Here is an 8,000-nt window from a genome sequence, read left to right on the forward strand (position 1 = left end):
GCATCTATGAAGGCAATTCTAGTTAATACGCAAGTCGTTCAGCAAAAAAAATAAAGATACGTATTTCATAAGTCCAGAAACAAGTCATGCATTCGGGTTTTACTAGTATTATTTCCCATCCTTGGTCTTGTGGAAAATAGCCGTTGTGACCGTTGGCTAGGCAGCATGTTGTAATGTCATCAAAAGGACGAGGGTTACGTAATGCCCAACAGCCCCGTAACAATCTAAAAACCTTGTTTCTAACTTCAACTACCGAATCCGTCACTTATGGGAATGTTTTATTTAAAAGTTGCAATCCAATGTTCTTTTTCTCAATTTGGTGAGAAGCGAACATCACTAACCCGTAAGCATAACATGCTTCTTTATGTTGCATGTTAGAAGCTCTTTCTAAAGAACAGAGTCCTATGTTGGGATATGTTGAGTCAAAATAGGTTCTTAACCCGTAGCGTAAAATTGCATCTGGGTTTCCAGCACTAAATGCCTTAAAGAAAACTCGGCGTAACTTAAAGCCTCCCCAATGTGATATACCCCATCTTTCAAAGGAAAGCCTTTTATAAACTAAGGCATTCCTGAAATGTATTTCAAACATTCGACAAACTAATTTCGCCGTAAATAATTGTGCCGATGAATTCTGACCAACTTTAGACAAGATTTCATCAATCATATCTCCTGGTAGGTCTTCTAAAATATTTGGTCGTCTATCCTTAACATCCATTTTGTGTTTTTATACTGTAAAATAGACAAAGATTAGATTCGTAACAGATAATTAACAAACATTTCAAGCGATTTTTTTTTTGCATATACCATAAAAGTACAAACACACTACTATACATATATTACACAACATGATTACAACTCTTTATTCCGACTCACTCGTTTCTTTTTCTTCGGACTTGGTTCGTTTGGCTAATTTCCTAGGGATACATGGTGATCCTCTAATACGAGCCGTCATTTTCACAAATGGTTTAGAAAAACCTGGTGGCATAGATGTTCCCGAATTATTGTTAAAATTTAAGAAATACGGGCGTTTACGATACACATAAAGTTCATCGGGGTCGGAATCAGGTTTCTCTATTTTGATGCCCTTTCCCTTATTATTCTCTTTTTCCTTATTAAATTAAGTTAGGGTAATTTCTATAACATCATCGGGATCCTCGTCGGGATCCGATTCATCAGAAAATTGGCAATTTTCCTAATATTTTACTTCCTTGGCGGAAACATCATTGACCATTTTTAACTTTGGTCCATTGGTTGAGGTTTTTCTTTTATTTAATCGCTTTACTGTAGGTATTAACTTCCGGTTCCTCCTCTTCCGGTTCCCCTTCTTCTGGTTCCTCCTCTTCCGGTTCCTCCTCTTCCGATTCCTCTTCGGGAATTTGTGAATCTTTCCAAAATATATTCGACTCTTCATTATTATTAGGTGAGTCGATGAGATTTGTACTAGAGGTAGACATCTATCACACAATATCAAACACGTTAAGAGATTAATATATCACATAATATTTACATGTTAACAATATATAGTTTCCAACAAAAAGTGTTAAGCAATCGTTTTTAAAGAAAACACGGTCGAAGTCCAGACTCACTAATGCATCCTAACAAGTCAGTAAGACACACTAATGCAATTTCAGGTTCTCTAAGACCAACGCTCGGATACCAACTGAAATGTCCCATTCATATTGATTATAAACGTTCCATATTAATTGATTTCTTTGCGAGGTTTTGACCTCTATATGAGACATTTTTCAAAGACTGCATTCGATTTTAAAACAAACCATAACCTTTATTTTATCAATAAAGGTTTAAAAAGCATTACGTAGATTATCAAGTAATGATAATCTACAATATATCGTTTACACACGACCATTACATAAAGGTTTACAATAATAATATATTACATCAAAATAAGTTCTTGAATGCAGTTTTAGACAAGCATGGACTCCAAATCTTGTCCTTAATTTAGTATGTAACAGCGGAAGCTCTTAATAATCAACTGAGAATAAACATGCTTAAAACGTCAACAAAAATGTTGGTGAGTTATAGGTTTAACCTATATATTATCAAATCGTAATAATAGACCACAAGATTTCATATTTCCATTTCTCATAAGCAACATGCAATCTGCATAAAAATTATTCATATGATGAACACCTGGTAACCAACATTAACAAATACATCTAGAATATCCCCAAATATACAGGTACACTCATCTGTATATAAAATTGAAGTACTAAAGCATCCATAAACTGGATGGGATTTGTTAGGCCCATAGATCTATCTTCAGGATTCGCGTCAATTAGGGGGGCTGTTCCCTAATTCTTAGGCTACCAAGCTGAAAGTGTGATATCATAATGATTCAATCATAGAATATAGTTTCAAGTACTTGCGTCTATTTTGTAAAACATTTATAAAACTGCATGTATTCTCATCCCAAAAATATTAGATTTTAAAAGTGGGACTATAACTCACTTTCACATATTTCCTTCGTCGGCAAAACAACACTTGGCCATGGGTCGATTCACGAACCTATAACAAATATATACATATATATCAAAGTATGATCAAAATATATTCATACCATATTTTATTATGTTTTAACGATTTTAGTTTGTTAAGTTGACAGTCCATCGTTGTAGTTCACAAATTAATTGTCCACAGTTAGCAGTACAGAAATAAATCAATATAATTTCTCGAATCAATCCACGACCCAGTGTATAGAAGTCTCAGACTCGATCACAACTCAAAGTATATATATTATTTTGAAATCAACCTCAACCCTGTATAGCTAACTCAAGCATTACTGCATATAGAGTGTCTATGGTTGTTCCGAAATATATACATAGATGACGTCGATATGATATGTCAAAACATTGTATACGTGTCTATGGTCTATCAAGATCACATAATATATGTTAGAATACATGTATAATATAATATAAGTTAGTTAAGTTATGATTAGTATAGATTTTTGTAAAATCATCCCGTAGTCAAATTAACCATTTTTAACCAATTTTGTTTTACCCATAACTTCTTCGTTTTAAATCCGTTTTGAGTGATTCAAGTTGCTATGGTTTCATAATAAACTGAAATTTATGAAACTAAACAGAAAAAGTATAAGTTTATAGTCGGAAATACAAGTTACAAGTCATTTTTGTAAGAGGTAGTCATTTCAGTCGAAAGAACGACGTCTTGATGACCATTTTGAAAAACATACTTCCACTTTGAGTTTAACCATGATTTTTGGATATAGTTTCATGTTCATACGAAAAATCATTTTTCCAGAAGAATAGCTTTTAAATCAAAGTTTATTATAGTTTTTAATTATCCAAACCAAAACAGCCCTCGGTTTCTCTACGACGACATATGTCCGGTTTTACGGTGTTCTTCGTGTTTTCAGGTTTTAAATCATTAAGTTAGCATATCATATAGATATAGAACATGTGTTTAGTTGATTTTAAAAGTTAAGTTAGAAGGATTAACTTTGTTTGCGAACAAGTTTAGAATTAACTAAACTATGTTCTAGTGATTACAAGTTTAAATCTTCGAATAAGATAGTTATATATATATGAATTGAATGATGTTATGAACATCATTACTACCTCAAGTTTAGTAGGTAAACATTTTAGAAGTGACAAGAAATGATCTAGCCTCAAATAATCCTTGGATGGCTTGAAAGTTCTTGAAGTAGAATCATGACACGAAAACAAGTTCAAGTAAGATTTTTACTCGAATTAAGATAGTTTATAGTTATAGAAATTGAATCAAAGTTTTAATATGAATATTACCTTGAATTAGGATGATAAACTACTATAAATAACAGAGTTCTTGATCTTAGATGATTACTTGGAATGGATTAGAAAGCTTGGAAATAAACTTGCAAACTTGAAAGTATTCTTGATTTTATGAAACTATAACTTATAGAATTTATGAAGAACACTTAGAACTTGAAGATAGAACTTGAGAGATCAATTAGATATAAAGGATATGTAAGTTTGTTTGTTTTGTAAATAATTCATGAATGATTTATCATATTTTTGTAATTTTGTGTAATCATTCATGCTAGTTGCCAAATGATGGTTCCCACATGTTTAGGTGACTCATTAAGTCTGCTAAGAGCTGATCATTAAAGTATATATATCAATAGAAAATACATCTAGAAGCTAGGTATTGTACGAGTACGAATACGGGTTCATACGAGTAGAATTGTTGATGAAAATGAACGAGAATGTAATTGTAAGCATTTTTGTTAAGTAGAAGTACTTTGATATGTGTCATGAAGTCTTTCAAAAGTGTATTAATACATCTTAATACATTACATGTATATACATTTTAACTGAGTCGTTAAATCACCGTTAGTCGTTACATGTAAGTGTTGTTTTGAAACCTTTAAGTTAACGATCTCATTTAATGTTGTTAATCCATTGTTTATTATATCTAATGAGATGTTAAATTATCATATTATCATTATAACATGGTGAATGAATATATCTTAATACAATATATATATATATATATATATATATATATATATATATATTAAAACATCGTTACAACGATAATCGTTACATATATAACTCGTTTCGAAACTCTTAAGTTAGTAGTCTTGTTTTACATATGTAGTTCATTGTTAACACACTTAATGATATATTTAATTATCATTTTATCATGTTAAACATAGTGTATCAATATCTTAATGTGATTCATATGTATTTAGTAAGACGTTGTTATAACGATAATCGTTATATATATCGTTTCGAGTTTCTTAATTCAATAGTTTCATTTTTATGTATATAACTCATTGTGAATATACTTAGTGAGATACTTACTTATTATAATCTCATGTTATATATATATATATATATATATATATATATATATATATATATATATATATATATATATATATATATATATATATATATATACATATATATATCATCATGTAGTTGTTACAAGTTTTAAACGTTCGTGAATCGCCGGTCAACTTGGGTGGTCAATTGTCTACATGAAACCTATTTTAATTAATCAAGTCTTAACAAATTTGATTGCTTAACATGTTGAAAACATTTAATTATATAAATATCAAATTCATTTAATATATAAACATGGAAAAGTTCGGGTCACTACATATTTGACTTCGGGTATAAGGTTAATTTGGCGAAGACCCTCGCACATTATAATTATCACCGATGGACTATTATGGACAAAACCAGATGGACTTATCAAACAATCCAGGACAAAGGACAATTAACCCATGGTAATAAATTAAAATCAACACATCAAACATCATGATTACGGAAGTTTCAATAAGCATAATTCCTTTATTTTATATCTCATCGTACTTTTATTTATTGTCATTTTATTTATCGTACTTTAAATTATCGCACTTTTATTTTTACGCGTTACTTGTATTTTGAATTCTTGTACTTTTATTTATCGTCATTTACTTTACGCTTTAAAATAAGTTATATTTATATTTAATATTTTGCATTAGGTTTTGACTGATATAAGACTTAAAATCGACAAACCGGTCATTAAACGGTAAAAATCCCCTTTTATAATAATAATACTACTTATATATATATATATATATATATATATATATATATATATATATATATATATATATATATATATATATATATATATATACAAATATTGCATTGAAAAATATAGTGTTAAACTCAGCTGTATCCCTGTGGAACGAACCAGACTTATAAGTGTATAAATATTATATATATATCTATATTTTTAAGTGTATAAATTAAAAAGTTTATATTTTTTTATTTCTTTTGTTAAAAGTTATAAAAACTAATAAGTATTTTTTTTAAATATAAGTTTTATTTAAATAATATAATATTTACTATAAATTTAAATCAGAAAAAAAATAGTTAAAACTGAAATTGGGCGGAAGCCTGTCGAAGCCTAACTTCTGGCCTGGTATCCATGAGATCGCATGAGACTGTCTGACAGCTGAAACCCTAGCATTAATTACGATAGTAGTGCAATTTGATTAATTATTATTAAATCATTTAGGGTTAGATTTAATTATTATTATTATTAATTAGTTTTAATTAGTTTATTTAATTTAATTATTTTTAATTTTTAATTAAATTTGTATTATTTAATAATAATATAAAAATAATATATTTATATATAAAATTTATTTTTATCATTTTCATAATATATCCTTTTATAAATTGTATATTTTATACATTTGTATATTTATCGTTCGTAATTAGTTTTAACTTAGTTTTTGCCGTAGTTATTTTATATTTCTAGATTCTTAGGCTTTACCGTAAAATCCCTTAAGTGCTTTTTCTTTGGATTAAGATTTAGGCGCTTTAGAATTTTACGACGTCGCTTATTGCTTTAATATTTAATAGATTTTAGTGCCTTTTAAGTAATTGCTGTTTTTCCTTTAAAATTCCTTTTAAGCTTTAATACCTTTAGGAGCAAGTTTTAATTTTTAGTTTTTAGACTTTTAAGTTTCAACGCTTTACTTTCTAATTATTATTTTTCGACTGTTTATTTTTCGACATTTGTTTTTCGACTTCTTATTTTACGACACGCTTTTTCTTTTTCATTTCTACGCTCTAGTTTTTAGGACATAGAATTTTCTTTATTTTCTTTAAATTTCGACGAAAAATTATTTTAAGCGGTTAAATTAATAGACATTCAAATTTTCTGGTTCGTAGTAATAGTTGGATTTGTTAGTGGCGAGTTGTGGGCTTCCGATTTAAAGGGTCCTGGCTACCTCCTGCATCTATTGGCTATTCGAAACGTGGGCAAAATCAGAAAAGTCTATTAATTTGAAAACTTATATAATTTTTATCTTTATAACTAATAGGATATTCAGTGAATGCACCGAGCAAAACGTTCACCACCTTTCATACGTTCACCACCTGTAACTCGATCAAGACATTTATTCAATATTGTCGCCATTGATTTTTCTTTAGAATCATCATCTAGTCGAACAAGTACTCCAACTCAAATTTTCGATAATCTAATTTTTGAAACCGACTTCACAATTGAGGACCCGGAGGATATTCAGGGACAATTCAGAGATCCTGAACCACTAATCATTCCTCCTGAACCACAAATTATTCATCCGGAGATTATCGAGGAAGAAACCGTTAAATCAGAATCTTCTAGTGATTCGGATTCAACAAATTCAGATATGGAAAAAACAGAACCTCAAAGTATGTAAGACCGAATGAGAGCCACACGCACGGGCCAAGGTCATGCCATTAATCAACCAGATGTTAATGCACCAGATTTTGAAATCAAATGACAAATCCTACACCTGATCGCTAATCAATGTCAATTTGGTGGTACAGCAAAAGAAGATCCAAACGAACATCTTCGAACTTTTAGTAGGATTTGTAATCTAATTAAGATTCGAGAATTTGAGGATGAAACTATTTATCTCATGTTGTTTCCCTGGACTTTAAAGGGGAAAGCCAAAGATTGGTTAGAATCGTTAGCCGAAGGAGCGATTGATTCATGAGATGTTTTAGTTGAAAAATTTCTTAAAAGATTCTTTCCGGTATCTAAAGCCATGAGACTTCAAGGAGAAATTGCCACATTCGCACAAAAGCCAAATGAAATGTTACATGAGGCATGGAAAAGATTCGAAAAAATGTTGAGAGGATGTCCTTAACACGGTCTAGATACTTATCAAATAGTTCAAATATTTTACAAATGAGTCAACGTTGCTACATGAAAGGACATCGACACAGCAGCTGGTGGTTTCATTAAGAAGAAAACTGCAACCGAAGCTCACAAAATTATTGATAACACAACATCCCACTCACATGAGTGGCATCAAGAAAAATATATCTTTCGTTCATCTAAAGCGGCTGGAGCCGATTCTAGCAATGACTTTGATTCTATTTCTGCAAAGCTAGATGCTTTCGAGAGACGAATGGAAAAGATGACTAAAGATATTCACACAATACGCATTAGTTGTGAGCAGTGTGGAGGACCACATTTGACAA

The 8,000-nt window shown here is 30.1% G+C and overlaps 1 non-coding gene across 1 annotated transcript; it reads right to left on the bottom strand.

The window, feature by feature from the left end:
• Positions 1 to 7,564: 7,564 nt before the first annotated feature.
• On the bottom strand, positions 7,565 to 7,671 carry LOC139869715 (small nucleolar RNA R71). The gene has a single exon (XR_011766300.1). It is a non-coding gene; the product is annotated as a small nucleolar RNA R71 (small nucleolar RNA).
• Between the last annotated feature and the right edge of the window lie 329 nt (positions 7,672 to 8,000).

Source organism: Rutidosis leptorrhynchoides, chromosome 9, assembly GCF_046630445.1.
Source record: "Rutidosis leptorrhynchoides isolate AG116_Rl617_1_P2 chromosome 9, CSIRO_AGI_Rlap_v1, whole genome shotgun sequence".
NCBI lineage: Eukaryota > Viridiplantae > Streptophyta > Magnoliopsida > Asterales > Asteraceae > Rutidosis > Rutidosis leptorrhynchoides.